At 41.6% G+C, this 22023-nt stretch overlaps 1 pseudogene; it reads right to left on the bottom strand.

The window, feature by feature from the left end:
• Positions 1-8432: 8432 nt before the first annotated feature.
• LOC118842185 lies at positions 8433-9394 on the bottom strand (annotated as a pseudogene).
• Positions 9395-22023: the final 12629 nt, after the last annotated feature.

Here is a 22023-nt window from a genome sequence, read left to right as displayed (position 1 = left end):
ACATAGAGAATATTATGAAATGCAAAATGGATAGTTTTTGCACAAACAAAGCTAATGCAACTAAGATTAGGAGGGAAGCAGAAAACTGGGAAAGAATTTTTACAACTAGTGTCTCTGATAAAGGCTTCATTTCTAAAATATATGGATAACTGAGTCAAATTTACAAGGATACAAGTCATTCCTCAATTGATAAATGGTCAAAGAATATGAACATGCAGTTTTCAGAGGAAGAAATTAAAGCTATCCATAGTCATATGAAAAAAATGCTCTAAATCACTATTGATTAGAGAGACACAAATCAAAACAACTCTGAGGTACCACATCATACCTACCAGAATGGCTAACATGACAAAACAGGAAAGTGATAAATGCTGGAGGAGATGTGGGAAAATTGGAACACTTAATTCATTGTTTGTGGATCTGTGAGCTGATCCAACCATTCTAGAGAGCAATTTGGAACTATGTTCAAAGGGCTATAAAAATGTGTATACCTTTTGACCCAACAATTGTGCTTCTAGGGCTGTATCCCAAAGAGATCACAAAAATGGAAAAAGGTGCAACACATACAAAAATATTTATAGCAGCTCTTTTTGTGATGGCCAAGAACTGTAAATTGAGGGGGTGCCCATCAATTGGAGAATGGCTGAACAAGTTGTGGTATATGAATGTAAGGGATTACTATTGTACTAGAAGAAATGATGAGCAGGCCGACTTCGGGAAAACCTGGAAAGACTTCTATGAACTGATGCTGAGTGAAGTGAGCAGAACCAGAACATTGTACACAGTAACAGCCACACAGTGCAAGGATCGATTTTGATAGACATTGCCCTTCTCAGTAATTCAAGGACCTAAAACTTTTCCAAAGGACTCATGATGGAAAATGCCATCCACATCCAGAGAAAGAACTATGGAGTCAGAATGCAGAGTGAAGCAGATTCTTTTCTCTTTTGTTTTGTTTTCTTTCTCATGGTTTCTCCCATTCATTATAATTCTTCTATGCAACATTCCTAACGTGAAAATGTGTTGAATAGGAATGTATGTGTAGGGTACATATTAGATTGCATGCCATCTTGGGGAGGGAGGGAAAAGGGAGGGGGAGAAAATTAATGAATGTTGAAAACTGAAAATAAATTAAATATTAAAAAAAGAATGTACCTCTGGCATATATCTCAGTGTTATATTGAGGATAGGTCAGAAATCATTCAGGGATTTCATTCTTTCCTTTTACTGTGCCAATTATCTATTCTATAGCATTGGTGCTGCCACCAACAACAAAGCTTGTTCTGACATATAAAAACTTATTCTGAGGGGTCCAATAAATTGACTTTAGTGTATTGGCTTCATTCAAAGTAAGCCTATGATTTAGTTTCAGTTAATTTGTTCAAATGAATTCGTTTTAGCAATTCTGACTTGGGAGAAAAATTTGATTCTAAAATCATTCTTCTTTGGGGTCTCTCATATTCTGGTTCAAATATTCCTGATGTAAATTTTCAATCCAAAGTATAGGATCTAGCCAGTCCATTTCTTCTGAAGATACTCTTGTGAGTTGTCTCCTAGCTAATTGGGGGAAGACTCTTTTCAAGGAATCCAAATTATTTAAAACCCAGTTTAAAAATCTTGGTGAAAATGTTTGAACAGGATTAATTTCAAGGGATAGATATCCTTGGTCTCAAGAATGATCCTTTGATTTCAACGCCCTGCTTTGGATTATATTACTATAGAAAACCAGTCTCTTTATTAAATGATTTAGTGGTACATTTGGGCAGAATTTTTGAGAATTTAAGGCATTTTGGAGAATCAGAAATTCTTCCCTAAAATGGAAAAATAGGCTGCCCAACAACTGGATCCCTAAAGATGTGTCTAAGGCCTTTGATAATCAGAAAACCCCACCTCCTCTTGTTTCTAGAATCACTAGACAGCCTCCTATTCTAATGATGTATGTCTGCATTGTAGGCAAGGAGTCCATTGGTTTCTAGTCCTTAGAGGGAACTGATACTTGAAACTCCTTTATTCCAGGATGAATAGGATATTGGGATAATTCAACACTATTAAGTTAATTAATAAAGTTTTTTATCTAAATCAGTTCTCCCTTCTCTCTAGAATATACTTCAATTCTAATGACCATCTTCCAGGTGAAAGATCAGTCTATTAAGGGTGACTCTAACAAAAATCTTGCTAGCAATGACTAAAAGAGGGACCCTACCCCTGTGATTGTCATAGGATGACCTATTTCCCTTTCTGTTATAGATATGGACAATGGAGACATCCTTGAACTCCTGGGAGATAACCTTCTCTTGCCATGTAACCCAGAAGATTTTAGTCAGCTTTTGTCTGAGCAGTAGACACCTTGCCTTGCAAATCTCAGCTGGAAAAAAAATCAGTACCAGATGCTTTGCCACATGACAGGAGCCTAATTGCATTCAAAATCTTCAGTTGGAAGTTTGGCTCAAGAGGGATTGACTGCAATCTGAGGTATACAGTCAATGGCTTCAGCAAAGGTTGTTGGCCTGTTGAGAACACCGTGAAAGTGTTCAACCCATTTCTCCAGGATCATGTCCTTCTCACTAATCAATGTGGCTCCATCAGCACTGAGTAGTTGAAATGTACCATATTTCTTTGGGACATAAATTGTTTTCAGGGCATCATAAAAGCACTTTGGATTATTACTATCAGCATAAAATTGAATTTCATCTGCCTTCTTACTGAGCCAAGAATCCTGTATCTCCCTAAGCATCGCTTGCATTCTACTTTAAATGGAGTTAAACACTGCCTTATTAGAGACAGAGGAACAAGTTTGTGAAACCTATGGTGTTCCCTACCACTGTGGCCATTCTAGAAAAACATGTATTCAGCTCCAGCTTTGGTAAGCTGGCCTTCATTTGCCAGCCTTGTTGCACTTGGGACTGCTATTTGGATGCAATACCAGCTGAGTTCTCTCACAACAAGAGGTCTATTGGATTTTGCATTGTCCATAAGCATGCACAATCTCATGTTCCAATGGTAAGTGGAATCATCTTCACAAGTTTTTTTCTGTATATGTTTTATTTAATATTTTAGTTTTCAACATTGATTTCCACAAGATTTTGAGTTACAAATTTTCTTCCCATTTCTACCCTCCCCGCCCCATTCCAAGGTGGCATATATTCTGATTGCCTCGATCCCCTGTCAGCCCTCCCCTCTTTTACCCCATTCCCCCCCATCCCCTTCCCCCTTACTTTCTTGTAGGGCAGGATAGATTTCTATGCCCCATTGCCTGTATATCTTATTTTCTAGTTGCATGCAAAAAAAATTTAAGTATCTGCATTTAAAACTTTGAGTTCCAAATTCTGTCCCCTCTTCCCTTCCCACCCACCCTCCCTAGGAAGGCAAGCAATTCAACATAAATCACACATGTATCATTATGCAAAACACTTCTACAATGCTCATGTTGTGAAAGGCTAACTATATTTCTTTCCATCTTATCCTGTTCCCCTTTATTCAGTTTTCTCCCTTGACCCTGTCCCTTTTCAAATGTGTTTACTTTTGATTATCTCCTCCCCCATCTGCCCTCCTTTCTATCATCCCTCCTTTTTGTCCCCTTCCCCTTGCTTTCCTGTGGAATAAGACACCCAATTGAGTGTGTATGGTATTCCCTCCTCAAGTTGAATCCAATGAGAGTAAGATTCCCTCATTTCCCCTCACCTGCACCCTCTTCCCTTCCTACAGAACTGCTTTTTCTTGCCACTTTTATCTGAGATAATTTACCCCATTCTATCTCTCCCTTTCTCCCTCTCTCAATATATTCCTCTCTCACCCTTTAAATTTATTTCATTTTTTTAGATATCATCCCTTCATATTCAACTCATCCTGTGCCCTCTGTCTATATTCTTTTCAACTCCCCTAATACTGAGAGAGGTCTCCTGAATTACACACATCATCTTTCCATGTAGGAATGTAAACAGTTCAACTTTAGTAAGTCCTTTATGATTTCTCTTTCTTGTTTATCTTTTCATGCTTCTCTTGATTCTTGTATTTGAAAGTGAAATTTTCTATTCAGCTCTGGTCTTTTCACTGAGAAAGCTTGAAAGTCCTCTATTTTATTGAAACTCCATATTTTGCCTTGGAGCATGATACTCAGTTTTGCTGGGTAGGTGATTCTTGGTTTTAATCCTAGCTCCACTGACCTCCGGAATATTCATATTCCAAGCCCTTTGATCCCTTAAGGTAGAAGCTGCTAGATCTTGTATTATTCTGATTGTGTTTCCACAATACTCAAATTGTTTCTTTCTGGCTGCTTGCAGTATTTTCTCCTTGATTTGGGAGCTCTTGAATTTGGTAACAATATTCCTAGGAGTTTTCTTTTGGGGATCTTTTTGAGGAGGCGATCTGTGGATTCTTTCAATTTCTATTTTACCCTCTGGTTCTAGAATATCAGGGCAGTTCTCCTTGCTAATTTCTTGAAAGATGATATCTAGGCTCTTTTTTGATCATGGCTTTCAGGTAGTCCAATCATTTTTAAATTATCTCTCCTGGATCTATTCTCCAGGTCAGTGGTTTTTCCAATGAGATATTTCACATTGTCTTCCACTTTTTCATTCCTTTGGTTCTATTTTATAATATCTTGGTTTCTCATAAAGTCACTAGGTTCCACTTGCTCCAATCTAATTTTTAAGGTGGTATTTTCTTCAGTGGCCTTTTGGACCCCCTTTTCCATTTGGCTAATTCTGCCTTTCAAGGCATTCTTCTCCTCATTGGCTTTTTGGAGCTCTTTTGCCATTTGGGTTAGTCTATTTTTTAAGGTGTTATTTTTTTTCAGTATTTTTTTAGTCTTGTTTAGTGAGTCATTTTTTCATGATTTTCTTGCATCACTCTCATTTCTCTTCCCAATTTTTCCTCTACCTCTTTTACTTGCTTTTCCAAATGCTTTTTGAGCTCTTTCATGGCCTGAGCCCAATTCACATCCTTCTTGGAGGCTTTCAATGTAGGCTCTTTGACTTTGTTGACTTCTTCTGGCTGTATGTTTAGATCTTCTAAAAGGAATCTAGAGTTTGAGTCTGAGTCTGAGTCCATTTTCGCTTCCTGTTCATGTTCCCAGCCAACTGCTTGACCCTTAAGCTTTTTGTCAGGATATGACTGCTTGTAGAGTAGAGAGTTCTTTGTCCCAAGCTTTAGGGTCCAAGCACTGCAGTTTTCAGAGCTACTTCTACTCTACCATCACCCCAGGCTCTGTCACAGCAGTGCTCCTCCTCCCCCAAGAACTGCCAACCAGGGCCACAATTCAGATCCCAGCAGGGCACAGCAAGAGAATCTTCCTTTGTGCCCACCAAGCGCTCCTTGCATTCCCACTCCAATCTGCTACTAGATTCCTCCCATTGTGTGAGCCAGGGACTCGGGAAGCCGTTGATGCTGGTGCTCTGGAGGCAGCCTCAGGAGCTTCCTGCTGCCACCACCACTGCAGGACCTCCTCCACCCCCAGAGCTGGCGGCTGCACCACTCTGAACTTGATCCCGCAGTTTCCCCCTAACCTGCTCTTTGGTGTTTATGGATTGAGAAGTCTGGTAACTGCCACAGCTCACTGTTTCATGGCCCCAAGGGCTGTTCTGGCTGGCTGATTCCAGGTCTGGTCTGTCCCAGCGTGGCTCATGCTGGGCTGCCCTCTACTCTCAGCACCATGGGATAGACCCTTCCCAGCCACCATCCAGGCTCTCCTGGGCTGGAGCCCTGCTTCTCTCTGCTATTTCGTGAGTTCCACAGTTCTAGAATTTGTTCAGAACTATGGTTTACAGGTGTTTGGAGGGATTTAGGGGGAAGCTTAAGCAAGTCCCTGCTTTCCTGCCTCCATCTTGGCTCCGCCCCTCACAAGTTTTTTTTACATTTTTTTTTTGTGGTTTGGCCACAGGACCAGGGTTAGGTTCGGTGAAGCAGACAATTTTTGGGGTACCTTTTCCTGTTCCTTCCACCAGGAGGTCATCAGTAAAAGGCTGCTCAGACACCCAGGGAGCTGCCAAATTCCATTGCTGCTTCAGTCTAGTGAGAAGATGAAGCTATACCCTGGGCTGCCTGTGTGTAGAGTTGTGGCTACAGCTCCCAGTGTATCCACACCTACTGAATCATCACTTGCCTGTCACCACAGGACTTTGGGATAGGTAAAAATGGGAAAATGGTATGGATGATGTTTTTTGACTCACACATAAATTGGATTTAAGTGAGGCAGTGTTGCATGAAGTCATGGACCTCACTCTCTCTTCCAGAGTCATTGAAGTCCAATGGCAAGATGAAAGTCAAGAGGACTAGTGATGGCTTGGGATGAAGCAGATGACTTTGGCATCTTTAATATCTAACCAAGCTCTAAGTGCTCCATAATACCTACATCTGCTGCTTTTGTGGGCACTGGAACAAATTGTTCACTTCTGCCCATTCCACCATGGGAAGTCTTCCTAAGTCACCAATGGGTTTTAGGCCCCTCAGTTACCCTCAACCTTGTTTAGCCCATCTACCAAAATGGTTTACCAGGGTGTGGACACTGCACATGCTAGAGCTTTTTGGAGCCGCAGGTGAGAGTTGGGTGGCAGATAGACAACAAAAATGGATGAGCAGCTCTGGAAAAGACTCAACAACCCTCACACCAGAAGTACTAGTCTTTCCTAACACCCATATACCCCATCCTGTTTATGTAATCAAAACCTAAATGATGCAGTTTATTTTTTTGTGTGTGATATATATATATATATATGTGTGTGTGTGTGTGTGTGTGTGTGTGTGTGTGTGTATGTATATAATCTCTCATTGTATTGTACTTTTATCTTTTACAGTAGATCTGACATAGACATTAAATAACTGTAGAGGCAGATATCTGGGGGTCTGAGGTGAGGGGAAATGGGAACAGAGGTGGGTGAAACAGAATGAGTTGACATTTATATATCTAGCTCTGTTTTGAAACATATTTTACATACATTATCTCATTTTAACCTCATAAGAACCCTGTGAGATAGCTATTACTGGTATTATCCCCATTTTGCAGATGAGGAAACTGAGGCTCAAAAAAGATTAAGAAATTTGCCCATGGTCACACAGGTAGTAAATAGCAAAGGCAGGATTTGAACCTAGGCCTTGCCTGATTTCAAGAGAAAAGGGACAGATCCAAGGAAGAGGAGAGTGCAGCATTAACAGAGAATAGATTTGGGATGGAAAAGAGGATGGAAAGTATTAAAACACCTCTGTGATTAAAAAAAATATTTCTGAGCATGGGCCTCTTTAAACATGGTATGAGAATTACAGGGCTAAAAAAGGCAGAGGGGATTTGGAGGAGAGGGAGCCATTTTCAGATGGAGAGGGCGACTTGAAACTTTCAGGTTGATGTTAAGTGGAAAGGGAGTGCTAGTAATTAGCCAATGATTTGCTGAGCAGAACTAGACTAGGGGGGCATAGGGAAAGAAGGTGGTATGTTACCATGGCCAGATGAAGTTTCCAAAGTGGCCACTGGGGACAAAGTCAATTCAAAATGGCCACCCAAAGCACTGGAAAATGGAGCTGAGGGTGGGAGGTGGGGGAATGCTTTAAGAAAATGTTTATCAGGAAATTATGCAGAGATAAAATTGACCAAATATTATGTCTAAATATCTTCTGGAGCACCAGACATCAGGTTATGGAAAGTATCAGAAAGGAATGAGGTTTGTGAATTTTCAGTCAACAAAATGGCATCCCTGTTCTTAAATATCCCCCTTTAGAGCCCAAGGGAGGGGAGAGGACACCTCATTTTTCAGCTCAGATCTTATGGAGAAGATGGTAGAGAATTGGAAGAACAAGGAGACCTAGAAATGGAAATTTAAAGGCTTCATTCAGTAAGATGTGGAGTATGGAAAACAGATGAGGGGAAAAAAGTTGGACAAACCCCATCTTCAACTCACAAATGGCCACCTAAAGAGCTTTTGGTGAGGAGAACAGATAGGGAAAGGGGCAGTATTATTAAGTTCAGGAGAGAGGGAGGTCCAAGACAGACAGGTTCCCAAATACTTTATCCCCAAGTCACTAAGATGGATGGTGAAAGGGAAAGGGGAGATGGATTTGTAGTCAGAAGAGTGACCCTCACTGACAGGACACTCACCACCACTACCAGGGAAACCATGAAAACTGAGAAGAGGGAGCATTTATTGAGTCCACAGAAATGCAAAAAAGGAGGGACGTAGGGGTAATTGTAGGAGTATTTCACCAGTAGTCATACAAGCACCCGGATGGCATTGGAAACAAACTTGTTAGTAAAGAGGCAAAAGATAGCCTCCCTGCTCTAAACCTCTCACATAACAACAGTGGGAGAAGGTATTCTTCCAGGGAAACAAAATAACTACCACCCAACAGGGATGGGAGTTGAGAAAGAGTGTGGGTGGAATTATAGATCTACAGTAAAAAATACCTTTGGGGCAAGGAGGAGATTGGGGAGGGGCTGGGAAAGGACATCAGGCATGGAAGGCAGCATCCAGAAAGCACATTCCATAAAGCCTGCGGGACAGGGAGAGGGAGAGGGATCGTTGCCTTGAGTAGACTCCGTTTTTTTTTTTTATTATTTGAAGTTTGAAGACTATTAGGCCAGCAAACTTGTCACCCTCATCGTTAGTGGTAATGTTGACTGCATTAATTCAAGGCTCAACATTTACTTCCACATTGGGGGTCACATTGACGAACTCACAGCCACCAGAGGCTGTGTACAATTCACATGGAACTTTTTGTCATAGTAGGGGAAAATACATCAGGTCAATGTTGCTATTGGTAGGGAACATAGAGAAGTCACCAAGATTTTTGTTATCCTCATTCCGCTACCCTGCATAGGTGACATTCATGCTCTGATTGGCTCCTGCATAGGAATTGATCACCAGGTTCATCTTGATAAAGACGCAGGGCTAGCCAGTATTGTGGCCACAGTGGGTAGGGTCGCTAAGCCCTGAACAGTCACCCAGCTGTGTCCTGTTGAACTGACAAGCCCGGTTGGGATAGTTGAGAACCCCATTGTCCAATTATTCCTAATAGTACCCCTGCCGGCAGACATCATTCTTCTGGACCTGAATTGAATCATTATAGAGCTCCAAGAGTTTATCGAGTATCTGCACATGCTGGTTCCAGCTCTTGGTGTCACTGAGGTTGACCAAAACCTCAAGGTTCTCTGTCTTGGGGCAAATCATCAGGCCTGGTGTTGCAAGCTGGTCCTGGTATGTGGGAATGTGGTCTGAGACAGTCTGCAGCATGACCCACATGGGAAGAGTGAACAAAACAGTTAGAAACCCATAGAAGACAAGATAGAAGATGAGGGCCCAATTGTTCCCTGTACCGCCCATGAACTCTTGAGTCCGTGGGTTCCACAGGAACTCTTTCCATTCCTCCCAACACCTGTCCACCGGTCTTCTTCTCCTTTTCATTGGCCATTTCTGGGACTGGGGAGGGGGGTGACTAGGCAGGCCTGGAGAAGGGGGACAAGAGGCACAGAGGCAGGGCACTAGCAGGGGCGGTGGATGGGGTGGGGACCTTCGGGAAAGCTGATGTGCTAGGAAGACCCCCAGGGAGCCGAGCCCATCTGGCCCGAGGCTCTGCCTTGGATTCTTGGGTGTGATGCCCTGCAGAGGGAGCGGGAGCACCAGAAACTACAGGGCAGATGGAGAAAAAAGGCGCTAGGCACAAAACTAAAGACAACAAAAAGTGGGTGCAGTCAATGCAGAGTAGAGTGGAGCAAAGCCCAAAGAGGGGATTGCAGCGATTACTCCCCCCAAAAACAGCCCAGAGAAGCAACAGTGGGTGTAAAAATTAGCAACCCCACAAGGATATAAGGAAAGCTTACAAAGAAGAAGCAGCAGTGTGGAGTAAGGAGGGGGTCCCCGAAATCTTGAGTTAGAGCTGTTGAAGGCAAAGGCAGCAGATGCACAGAGCCCCTGGTGAAAGGAAGAGGCAGGCAAAGGTGGCAGCGGCTGAATGCTGCGGGTGTAGGAGAACTGGGAAGGAGGGCGAAGCTGCCAAAGATTTGGGGCGGCGGTCGCAGAGTGAAGGCTCAGCTTCTTAGCAGTGCCAATGAGGCAGTTTAAAACAGATGTTTGGGGCTCACTGATTTTTGTTGTTGTTGTTGAGTGATATCTGTGCCCTGTGTATAATAGACTGGGTATTGTTTTTTCCCTATCTGCATCATTCATTGAATGATTAGCAGCTGTACTTAATCAGTGGTTCCTCAGACAATCTCTGTTCCGCTGTCTCAAAGTACAGCTGGCTGCCTCAGGTGATAGTTATATCCCCTTTACTCTGTCTTGTAGACAGAGATTAGATGACCACTCATCCCCATGTTGGAGAGGACATTCCTGTCAGGTACAGGTTAACCTTGATGACTTTGGAGGAACCATCCGACTCTAAGATTCTGTGATTCCTTAAAGCTTCTTCTGAGCTAACCAACTGAACAACCTTCCCCCTCAACTCTCATCTAGCATTTTGGATCTTTCTAATGCACCTGTCATAAGATAGTGTACATTGAAACTAACCATGTGAGTTGCTTATTTCCTTACTAGGCTATAAATTCCATAATAACAAAGAAAATATCTTATCTACACTTTGTGTTTTCCTAGTCACCAGAAGAATTATTTACATGGTATATAGAAGGCTGGTAAACATTAGCTGGTGTTATCTCCCCTTGAGTCAGAGTTTCCAGGAATAGGACAAAGGAGATTCCTATCTTGTGTAATAAGAGGTTGAGGATCTCTGGGGGAATTGGTAGAATCATGCCCATTTGCATGTCATTAGCCAGAAGAAAATGAGGGTGAGGTGGGGAACTGGCCTGAGGTGGTCAGGTTGGAAGGAGGGAAGGCAGAGTTGCTAATCAAAAATAATATTTTTTTTTCACCAGAACAGTGATTTCATCAGGATAAGGTGTTCCAAGTGAGGAACTTCCTTTACTGATTGTGATGACAATACTGATGATAATGATAATGTAAAATGTTTTAACATTTGCAAAGAGCTTTACAACTATTATCTCATAATTTTTGTCCTCACAATATCCTTGGGAAGCAGGTATCATTATTATCACCCATTATGCAGATGAAGAAACTGAGGATAAAAGAGGTTAAGCGGCTTGCCCATGGTCATACAGCTAAGTGTGTGAGGCTGGATTTGAACTAAGGTCATCCTGACTCCAAGTCCAGCATTCTATCCACTGTGCCACCTAGCATATTAGCACCTTCTGTACAATTATAGTTTTAAAGAGTTGCCTGGGAATACTGGGAGGTTCAATGACTTACTTAGAGTCATATAGCCTATATTTGTCAGAGCTGGAACATGAACACTGAGGCAAACTCTCTACCACACAGTGCAACCTCTAGAGAGACTTTGACTCTATGACCATTTGAAGTCATCTTGTCTGTGAATCTGCTTCTAAACTCCTGAAGTATTGAGGCAGAAAATGCTATATGTAAAATTAAAGAAGTTACTCCTAAGAGGACCTGGGGGCAGAGCTTTCCCACATTCTTCCTTTTCCTGTGCCTTTGACTGAGGTGTACTGTTTATCAAGTTGGCATTCAAAATTGAAAATCTTGGTGTTATTGTCAATTTACTGTGTGTTTGAGTTTCAAAAGTCTTGCCTGGAGCCTAATGGTAAATATATGAGAATTCAGATCATGGTGAACTCATTCTATGGCTTATTGGTTTTATCAACCTCCCAATTAAAATGTGAACTGGACAGGTGTATGTGGAAAATGCTAACTCAAACTCCAGTGATCCCATTTTGCTCCTTTGACATAGAAAACAATTCCAAAATGGACAAACTAGAAGTGTTTTGTTTGGCAAGATTTCAGATCTTCAAACAGACAACCAGTTCATTTAACACTTGTGTTCAATAGCCTTAGGCCAGTGGAGGGAACCCCCTGAAAGTTACCCTAGGGTCACAGCATACTTTACATCAGCCTCCACTCAAAATCACGCTCAAAATTCCTTCCAGGGTCTCTTTTAACAAATCAAACAGAGAATGTCTTATAAGAAGAAAAAAAGGAGTGTAATTGAACAGTACAACAAAATAAATGAGGAAGACTTACCCATGCACACAAGGGGTACAGGACTTCACAGATTTCCATAGCACTGGGAGAAGAAATCTGTGAGGAGAAGAAACCTAACTTGGAAACACATGAGGGAAAAGGATCTACATATGGCAAGGGAACACATGTTGGAGAGGACCCATGTATAAGGCCCATGTGAGTAGCCAGGGCAACTCAAAACTCCAAGTTTACATCCAAGCCCCTCTATCTCACTGCTAAACTAAGGCTCCTTTCTCTACTCTCCTGCACACTAGTCAAGTGATGTCAGCTGCTACCACTTGTTACTTTGTGTAGGTCCTCAGCTGCCATTTGCAGGCCGGGGCAGACCAGAAGCACTGTAATAGCCTTCAGCTGCTTTGTGGCCTCCTCCTCTCTTTTAATTCTTGGCTATTTCCTCTTTTTGAGATACATATCCAGAAGCCAGAAAGAGCAGTCCTTATACATTTCTCTGTCTTGTAAACTCCTTTGCTTCTGGCTCCTAGGTTACTCCCCTGGTCCCAGTCTACTATCTGATTTGAGTTTAGAAAACTCCTTTCAATTCCCATAATTACAAAGCAAATTTAACTTCGGGAGCCAGACTGCTTGGGACTGGTAGACCTGGTGACCTTTTGTTTACATCCCTGCCAACAACTGCTACAGCTACTACTGCTACTGCTGCTGCTGCTGCTGCTACCAACAACAACAATAATAATATGCACTTATTTGAAGCCTAAGTTTTACTAAACATTTTACATAGGTTATTTCATCTGATTCTTTGGACCACCCTTTGAGGTAAGTTCTTTTTTGATCCCAGTTTTATCTACAGAGAAAATAAGTGACTTGCTTAAGCCCGAGGGTCACACAGCTAATAAATGTCTGAGATTGGATTCAAACTCAAGGTTTTTTTTTTTTAATTTTAGGTGGAACACTCTATCCTTTGTGCCACCTAGCTACCTGTCTATGTATGGAAATCCAGCTTAATGTGGATCCATTTGAGAGTGAAATCAGCAGAAGTGTGGGGAGTAGGGGCTGGGACAGGAATTCATTTAGTTATTTTGAATATGGTACTAATGAGAGCAAGGTACCACCCCAACTTTCCAGCCTTGTTGCATGCTATTAGCTGCCATATATTCTATACCACAACCTATATTGTTTTGGTTTTGTTTTGTTTTTTAACACTTGGCTTCTCCTGATAACATCCAGGAAAATACTTATTTCTCATTACGTTCCCATCTATCTTGATCATTGTTTAAGAAAATTCTTAATATCTGATATCAAGTACTTCATGGTAGGCCATAAAGTTATATTTTCCCTGATGGTGGATGACCACTCCATGATACCTTGTATCTAGTTGAGTCCTCAAGGGAAATTCAAAGTGTTTGAAGTCTTTAGAGTGAATCCATGGGAATATTGTTAACATCATGTACATGAAGAGCATTGGAGAACACATTGAAGGCCACATCTAGTATGAAGTTGACTTTCCCTTCTGTATGAATGTGGATCAAGCCTTTGAAAATCAATTGGTGTGGAAACCCTCGGTGAATCTGTGGCTCAGCTTATTCATGGCTACACAATACAGGCTCTGTGAATTCACTTATGAGAGGCAATTTGAATCTGCCAATAGAAAGAGGCTGCTCCCATTCACATGTAGGGAAACTAACATGCATACATGCCTTAAGTGATCTAGGCATGCTCAAAGCCTGGCCACATATCTTTTGTGGGAAACATTAATAAAAGAGATTAAAGGAAACTGAACCAGAAATAATTTCCTCAAATAAAGTATTCATGGTTGTGTGGGGCCATTTGAGGACTGGGCTCATTTCTGATCAGAGAGTGGTCAGTATGACCGTCATGTGGAAGGCATGTATAGCACCAAGAAACACCACTGCTCTGCGGTGGCACATTTTAAAAGGGCAGGGAAGGAATTGCAATGACTACGCTGTTAGGCTGGACTAATACTCTATTCTACAAAAAGCAAATATGCTTTGGAGTATTCATAAGATCCCAAATTTAGAGCTGGAATGAATCTCAGAGGCCATCTAGTATCACTCCCTGGCCTTCCATAGTTGAGGAAGTGAGGCCCAGAGAGGTTAAATGACTTTCTCAAGGTCACACAGCTAAAAAAAATAGCAGATCTGGGATCTGAACTCAGGTCCTCTGATTTTAAACCCAATTTTCTTTCTACTATGCTATTTCTTTCCATCTAGTAGTCTATGTTACTGAGGAGTAAAAATGTAAGTGCATAGCTAGGTGGCACAGTGGATAAAGTGCCCAGCCTGGAGTCAGAAAGACTCCCTTTCCTGAGTTCAAATCTGGCCCCAGATACTTACTAGCTGTGTAACTCTGGGCAAGTCACTTAACCCTGTTTGCCTCAGTTTTCTCCAGTATCTTTGCCAAGAAAACCTCAAACAGGGTCACAAAGAGTTGGATGTGACTGAAAAACGACCCAACAACAATATCTATAAATATTAATTCTGGTACTAGGGATAAATTTCACTGGGGATGAAGAGCGTGGAGTAGAGCTTAAAAAAAAAAGCCACTCCTGTGCAGTCAGTCATCGAGTATTTATTAAGCACTTACTATGATGAATTCTGGTGATACAAAGAAAGGCAAAAGCAGTCCCATAATTGAGGTAGATGGAGATAGAGTTCATGGGAGTTGATGAGGTTGAAGAACTGGGAGGCCAGAGTGTTCTAAGAGTTCTAGATTCCAGGTAGAGAAGAAGACTGTGAATCAGGTATTGAACTAATTAAAAAGGGAGAGTCCATAGATGGTCCATAGATGAACACAACAAGCATCTGGAAACAATGGAGTGGACTTTTAAGGAAGAGAGTTGCTTGCTAATTGATGGGGACAGGTCTAAAAGTGGTCACAGGAAGAAAAATCTGCCAACTTTCCCTCCTGGTTCTGTGTGTCAGATGATGTGGGACAAGGAGCAGGTCTGGAAAGGGTGTCAAGAGATGTAGTGTCTTTGAGGAGAGAGCTAGGTTTCCATGAGCAGCAGAGGATGGGAAGAATGTGAGAGGAAGAGATCCAGGATGAAGGGAAATTTGTTAAATTAGAGCATTCCAGAAGCTACACGGGAAAGGGAAGGCAGAGGAAGATAGGGTTGGCTAGCAAATAGAAGGAACTCTTTTTTTAAAATGCTTGTTGAATAATTGACTGCTCAGGGAAGGCTCTTGTTTTCTCTATAAACATTTGTATGGAAAAACAATGTATAGATTAAATTGTCGATTGAGATCCCTTGTTTAAGGACACCTGGATCCCTCCCTTTGGTGTTTGCTTTATTTCCAAAACCTGTCTAGGACTCATTTTCTTTTTCTTTTTTAAATTAATTAATTTATTTATTTTTTGTTTACAACATTCAGTTCCACAGGCTTTTGAGTTCCAAATTTTCTCTTCCTCCTTCCCTACCCTCCCCAAGACAGCATGCAATCTGATATAGGTTCTACATATACACTCACATTAAACATATATTCACACTAGTCATGTTGTAAAGAAGAGTTATAACCAGTGGAATGAACCACGAGAAAGAAGAAACAAAACAAAACAAAATGAAAAAGAGAGAGAGCAGATAATATGCTTTGATCTGCTTTCAGATTTCATCATACTTTCTCTGGACGTAGATAACTTTCTATCATAAGCTTTTTGGAGTTGTCTTAGAACCTTGCATTGCTGAGAAGAGCCAAGTCTATCAAAGTTAGTCATTGCACAATGTAGCTGTAACTGTGTACAATATTCTCCTGGTTCTGCCCCCCTCACTGAGCATCAGTTCATATAAGTGGGACTCAATTTCTTCATCTGTAATATAAAGAAGTTGAATTAGGTATTCTCTAATGTCTGTTCCAGCTCTAAAGCCTATGGTCCCATGATCCTATGAGAAAGGCCTGGAGGAGACGAGAGGCACAGATTAGAAGGAGCTGAGCAAGAAGCTTTAAGTCTCTCTCCCTGGTCTTTTTCTACAGAAACAAGTCTCCAAATTTCAGGTGAAGAACTCCTACTAAAAAGGGTCAGTAACTGAAACTGTTCTGTAGCTGACTGCTAGCATTCATGCCAAAGGGATGGATGGGAAGGACTGCAGAGCAGTGTGGGTGAGCCAGAGTGGATGATGACGATGGCAAAGCAAGGGCTAGAGGAGGAAGGCTAATCAGGTTAACAAGGGCATGCATTCAATAAAGATGTACATTTAATGTAATATGATATGAAAGCAAATGAAGATGATGATGTTAAACTTTTGAATCATGATCATGCTCACAAAATAAGCTTTTCAATCTTATTCTTCAAAGAATTTTTTTTTCAATCTCATTTAAAAAAAAAAACTTCTTTGACTCTGCCATTACTTCTAGTGCCCTCTTCCATTTCTCCCCAAACCTCTATAGTCAATCCTGGGACTAGAGTCTCAGAAAGATCTGAGTTCAAATGTGGCCTCAGACACTTATTAGCTATGTGACCCCGGACAAGTCATTTAACTTCTGTTTGCCTCAGTTTCTCCACCTTTAAAATAAGGGGAATAATAACAGCACCTAGCTCCCAGGGTTTTAGTGAGGATCTATTAGCTACTCCTACTCCTACTACTGTCTCCACTTCGTCATTACCTTCTATTCAATTCCTACCCCCTTAACTTTTAAATTCAAGGGTCTTTTCTCATCCCTCATTTTCCTTGACCTCGCTGCAGGTTTTGAAGCCATGGATGACCAAACCCTTCAGTGGAATCTTCTTTTTCCCTGACCTTTGTGATGCTGATCTCTCCTGGCTCTCCTTTCTCTTTGCTGGAGTAAGTCTTTTTCTCATTCCCTTTTGTTGTTGTTGTTGAGTCCTTCACTTGTGTCCAACTTTCCTCAACACCGTTTGGGGTTTTCTTGGCATAGATGCTAAAATGGTTTGCTATTTCCTTCCCTAGCTATCCTAAGGTTCTATCTTGAGCTCTCTTTCCTCTCTTGTCTTTCCCTTGGCAATCTAATTCATTCCTAGGTTCACAGGATCATACATATCAAGCTGCAAAGGGATTTGAGGCCATCAAGTAAAATTCTCTTATTTTACAGATAAAGAAACTGAAGCACAGAGAAATTAAGTTACTTATATTAGAAACATACTCACATTGTCTAGGAATAAGCAAGACTCGTTGGGAAGTCAGGAAAGTTTTAATTATAATTTACATTTATTCCCCCTGAATAAATGGGTACCTCCCTAATAAATGGGTTCCTCCAACAGAGTGGAGGAGAAAGCACAAAGGACTCAGACAGACACCAGTCCTTTAATAGTCCCTCACCTTGAATCTCTCACCAGGCTCTTCTTTGGCCAGATACAACCCCCTGACTGCCTATGTCATGCCCTCCTCAAATGGCTCGTTTAAACATGCGTACAAGCCTCTGACCTTTCACCTGACCAACCTGAGGCCTGGTTTCTGCTAAAGTTGGGGTGGGGGAGGAGGGATGTACACCTTCAGTTCTGTGGAAACAAAACTCCTCCTCCCATTTCTTACACTTACATGGGTGGAATTTGAACTTAGGTCTTCCTGACTCCAAGGCCAGTGCACTCCACTATGAAGGTTCTCATTCCCATTGTTTTAGTCACCACCACTATTCAGTTGACCTCCAAATCTATATATCTAGCCTTAATCTTTCATCCAAATTCCAGTCCTGCATTTTAATTGCCTGCTGGATTTCTCAAACACCTGGATATGGCTCTCCAAATGGCACATTAAGTTGAATATGTTCAAAACTGAACTGGCATTCAAAAATATTTGTTAAATTACATTAGACTCTCAGAGGAAAGCCGTGAAATCCCTGTACACGATTGAGTAATTGCATCAAAGACAAAGAAGGAAGAAAGGAAATTCACAGGCAACAGCATTTTTCAATGGAGGGAGAACTGGATCCTGCCTCATAAGACTTGAGTTCAAATCCTATCTTTGATATAAGCTATATGACCTCAGGCAAAAGTCATTTAACTTCTATGCCTTCCCTGAGTTTATCTATAAAATGCAGATAATAATACTATACCCACTTCCTAAGTTTGTTTTGCAGAAAGTGCTTTGCAAGTCATAAAACACTATAGAAACGTGAGTCATTATGTTGATGAATAGACATTTTCCTACCTCATCTCTTTTGTTCCAGCTCTAGTTATTAAAAAAAAAAGCTCTGTACTGTAATCACTTCCACATAAACTCCTCCTCTTACCTTCAAATAACACCCACCACACACCCACACACACAACCAGTTAAGGGAAACCATCTGATTATGACTGGTGACTAACAGGAGAGAAAACAGAGGAGCCGGACCTTCCTCTGACCTCCTGCCTTCTATCTTCTGCTGCGTATGTCCTCTGCAGTGGAAAGAGGGCTTGGTTCAGAGTCAGATGACCTGGGTTCTACTTACAACTCGAATGGCTTTGGGCAATTCACTTCCCCTCTTGTAGCTCCATTTTTTTTTCATCTGTAAAATGAGGAGGTGGGACCAGAAGAGTCCTAATATCCTTCCTAGCTCTAAACAGACCCTATGACAAAGCCCCTATCTGGGTTAGTCGCCCCCATATTATGTGTATTAAGGAGGGTTCCTGGGTCCATGAGAATATTGCTTCCCCTTAGGGGGCTTAAGCCTCACTTTAATAAGGCCTCTGGGTAAAGCTGAGTACAGAAAACCTAAACTGTCAGGATTGATAACAATCAGATTCAAACAGATCTATGATTTCATCAGTATGAATGTTCTATCCAGATCACAATCCATCTATGTCTTTCTATCTTGGGTAATTCCTGCCTTTCTCCTTTACATTTGGTGGGAACCTTCCTCACATTCGCTTTCATAATGAATGTAATCAAGGAAACCTCTGCATATCTGCTGAGCTGGGGCACTTCCCATGGAGTTGAACATGTGTTCTGGCCTCTTCCCATGGGCCACTTGCTCTAGACCCTTGCTAAAGGACATGCACAACCAGTAGCTCCTAGTTGGTCCTTTTATGTCCCCATTGTGTCAAAGATGATTGGCAGCGGAGAGGTCAGTAGACTGTAGATAAGCTCTTCTGGGGCTTGGCCAGTTTTCTCTTGGACTTCCAGCAACGGAGAAGGGTAGAAAAGATATTTCACTCCATTCCTCTCTTTGTCAACATTGCTCCATTTGCATGCTTGCTGAGGTAAACCTGAAATTGGACCAGAAGTCCTTGGCTGCCTCACCTGCTTTGCATTTCTTTCCCTGAGCCCAGGACACCCAACGGTGATTCTAAAAAATATGGATGCTTCCAACTACGGATGCCCTTGTGAGTTTGAGAGGTAGTTTCTGAGTTGGGTGCTGGGATGATTTCTGTGGACCAGGGGAAATCTGTTCCAGAAAAAGGGCTGGGCTTAGAGAAAGAAACACAAAAAAGAAAAGGCAACCAGGAATGTGAGGTCATTCACTGACTCATCTAGGACTAGCCTACTCCTTTTATCTAGGCTACACTGAGGAATTTGGGGGCAGGAGCTGAAGGCCAGCTAACATTATCTCCTGGCCTTCCCTATTTCCTTCCCTAGCTATCCCAAGGTTCTATCTTGAGTTCTCTTTCCTCTCTTGTCTTTCCCTTGGTAATCTATCTTCTACTCTTCCCTCAAATTCGAGTCGCTTCCAGCTCCCATTTCCTCCCTCAGCTGAGATAAAATTACCTCCTCCTTAGGGGGTACTGTAATCTTCCCTGGAAGCTTGAGAGTGGGGGTGCTTAGACTTACTGTTGTTGAGTCATTTCAATCACATCCTGACTCCAGGCTCTGGCGCTCTAACCACTGTACCACTTGTACTTAATGCTAGCACATATTTTTGCTGTAATGTATATGGAATTACTGCTGTTTCCATAGGGTGGGAGGAGAAGAAGAGAAATCCTTTTCATCCCTCAATGGAAATCCATGGGAGAACTAGCAGAATCTCAAGTAATGTGTGCAAAAGAGAGGGAAGTCAACGTTTCTACAATCCTTGAGCCTTTTGAGAGTGTTCTTGGCTTTGTACCAATCATCTTTAACACGACCTCTAGTCTCAGGGACTAAAAGAGCAATGGGCCCGATCATATGACCCAGTGGAAGGTGCCAGAGTGCCTACTCAGCTCCATGAGAAGCACCTTAGTCCACCATGTCAAGAGGGACTCCCCAAATACCCCTATTACACTCAAAATATTGAGAATATCAATGAAGCACATCATTTCTAACTCCTTGCTCATGTGACACAGCCAGTCCATCTTCTTTGTCATCCATATATTCCTTTGATTGTAAAATCAGAGATCTAGAGCTAAAAGGAAACTTAGAGGCAAACTAGGCCAATCCTCTCATTTTACAGAGGAGGAAACTGAAGTGGGAGAGGGAGAGGAAGCAACTTGTCAAGGTCACATTAGGAATAGGCATCAGAAGCAGGATTTGAACCTGGCTCCTCAAACTCCAGAGCCTATATTCTGGTTCATGTGTATACAGTGCTTCGAAGTTTACAAAATAACCTATATCAAATTGCTTGCCTTCTCAATGATGGGAGAGGGTAGGAAGGGAGGGAGAGAATTTGGAACCCAAATTTTTTTTTTTAAAAATGAATATTAAAAATTTTTCCTTGCAAGTGGGAAAATGTTTAAGAAATATTTTAAAGTAAAGTTTATAAAATAATTTCCTTATAAACCTGTATGGTAGGAAGCTATTGCCAACATTATTTTACATATGAGAAATCTGATTCTAGGAGAGGTTAAATGATTGGTACAGAATCATGAATCCACCATCAGTCACGATTTAAACAGCTTTCTCCTGACTCCACATCTACCACTCTTTCTACTATAGGGGAAACAGAAGGGAATAAGCATTTATACAGACCTACTGTGTGCCAGGTACTGTACTAAGCACTTAGTACAAATATTATCTCTTTGATCCTCACAACAACCCCAGGAGGTAGGTGCCTTTATTATCCCCACTTTACAGGTGAAGACGCTGAAGCAAATAGCGGTCAAGTGTCTTACAAAGAGTCACACACCAAATAAGTATCTGAGGTGGGATTTGAGCTCAGGTCTTCTTGACTCCAGGCCCAGTGCTCTGTCCACTGATCCACCAGCTGCCTCTAGGCACATGAAGGTCCCAGACCTCAGAGCCACAAGCCCAGAGGGCTGCCTCCTAGTGCTGCCATGAGACAGACTTCTTCTCCTTAAGCCTGACAGATCAGGTACAGACTCAACTCTTCAGGCCTGACTGACCCTTCATGATTCCTACTTATGTGACCAGGCCTTCTATCTATAACAGCAGGACATCCTAACTCTGGCCTAATTAATCAGGTCTCTGGCTACCTTCCCTGTTACCAGGGTGACTGCCACTCTCTAAGTGAGAGCTTAATTCCTGCCTGGAAGAGAGCAGGAGAAGGAGGCATAAGGCTAACCATTCCATTCTTCTTATAAAAGGGGATGTAGGACTAGAATATACAGACACACACACATATACATATATACACATGTGCATATACATATACGTATATACACACACATATATATACATGTATGTATAACAATACATAATATGAATAACATATACCATATAATATATATAACATATATGCCTATATGTGAACATATATGCATGTATCTAATGATGTACTTATCTATCTAATAGTCTAGTTATCTACCTCTCTTTCTATATCTGCCCCTGAATGTTGCTAATCTGGAGAATAATTGTTCTTGTAGATTCAAGCTGCTTTAGTTGGCACAGCAGATAGAGCACTACACCTGGAGTCAGGAAGATGTGAATTCAAATGTAGCCTCAGGCACTTACTTTGTGGTCCTGGGCAAGTCACTTAACCTGTTTGCCAGAGTTTCCTCAACTGTAAAATGGTGATAATAAAGGTACCTATCTCCCAGGGTTGTTGTGAAGCTCAAATTTGATCATTGAAAAGTGCTAAGCACAAACATAAAATATATAAATGTTTATTCCTTTCCCCCACACCCTATCCTTTATAGAGGAAAGGATGTCCTAAGCTTATAGCCAAATGCTTGACCCTATCCCATCAAATGGTAGTGAATAGGGAGTAAACCTATT

Source organism: Trichosurus vulpecula, chromosome 3 (assembly GCF_011100635.1).
Source record: "Trichosurus vulpecula isolate mTriVul1 chromosome 3, mTriVul1.pri, whole genome shotgun sequence".
Taxonomy (NCBI): domain Eukaryota; kingdom Metazoa; phylum Chordata; class Mammalia; order Diprotodontia; family Phalangeridae; genus Trichosurus; species Trichosurus vulpecula.
This window is presented reverse-complemented; position numbering and strand designations above follow the sequence as displayed.